This window comes from Epinephelus moara, chromosome 20 (genome assembly GCF_006386435.1).
Source record: "Epinephelus moara isolate mb chromosome 20, YSFRI_EMoa_1.0, whole genome shotgun sequence".
Classification (NCBI taxonomy): Eukaryota; Metazoa; Chordata; class Actinopteri; order Perciformes; family Serranidae; genus Epinephelus; species Epinephelus moara.
Window position 1 is genome coordinate 9,249,613 of NC_065525.1, and position 1,313 is coordinate 9,250,925.

Here is a 1,313-nt window from a genome sequence, read left to right on the forward strand (position 1 = left end):
TATCTTGTCTTTTCACTTTATTAAGATCAGATTCTGCAGGTAAAATTACAATAATAAGGGGACTTGACTTGGACTTGACTTGACCTGTTACAGGACTTGACTTGACTTGACTTGACATAACCTGTGACTTGACTTGCCCAAGAAAAAATGACTTGGGACTTACTTGAGACTTTAAGGTTAAGACTTGAGACTTACTTGAGACTTGCACATGTGTGACTTGGTCCCATCTCTGGTAGAAACGCTAGGGTCTAGGTACCATGTTTGAAGGGTTACTCTGGTTCCAAAGGTAACATACCAAAAGTGTTTGGTGGAAACGAGGCAAAACTTCGATCTCTTATGTGAAAGTCCACTATACAGAGACTTTCTCACTCTCTATACCACATTAGTTGCTCTCAGCATTAACTATTACCAAGGAAAGTTTCACAATTGAGTTAGCTGAAAGTGTGGTGCATCACATAAAGATGCTAAAGGGTGCCTGTGGCGTTGACATCACAATATTTGATGCCCTGCGAATAAAAACGGTCTGGTAATAAAAGTACACGTCACCCTGTGTTGTTGCATTCATGTGTTAGTGATTGATGTGTGGATGACAATGCAGCTGTATCGGACAGAGCTATAAGGCTTTGGCTACTCAGACAGTATTTGTTAGTAGGATCGATTCATTGGTGGTTTTGGTCTTTTCATGACATTTGTTGACAATAACAAAAGTATAGCCTCATACTGTCACATCCTTTGTTTGCACTGCATCTTCTTTTCAGCACAACTGAACTCTTTCAACAACTTGTTAAATTCTTATTCTCCTGTCTGAGTAAACAGAGAAAAAATGGACGTGTAGTTTGGATAACAGAAAATGTCACCTGAGGACTCACTGATTTAAAAGTGTTGGCCATGTGTATTGGGGAGAAAAGGCACATTTGGTTGTAGTGTCAGTGCATCATCTGTTGGAAAAACAGGAGATGAAAGACAAAGAAGCAAATTGAAAAACTGGCACCAAACATCAAAACAGTTTATCTGGCATGATCTTGACATCACTACCATCACAGAGGAAGTGCACTCATCTATTTTAGTCGTTGGTTTTCCAGATGGGCAGGACCGGGTCAAACAGAGTGGAACAATAGGTATCACCATCAGGCTAATAGAAAGGAACAGATCTGTGGTGCAAAAAGTATGAATCCTGTTGAATTAATGACATAAGTTACCGCTGTATCTTTTAAAGGGTCAGTTCACCTACATCATATATAAAACATATTTTCTCATTTATAGCTATTCAGCAATGCAGAGACTTTCAGATGTGAGAAATCGGACGTAGACCG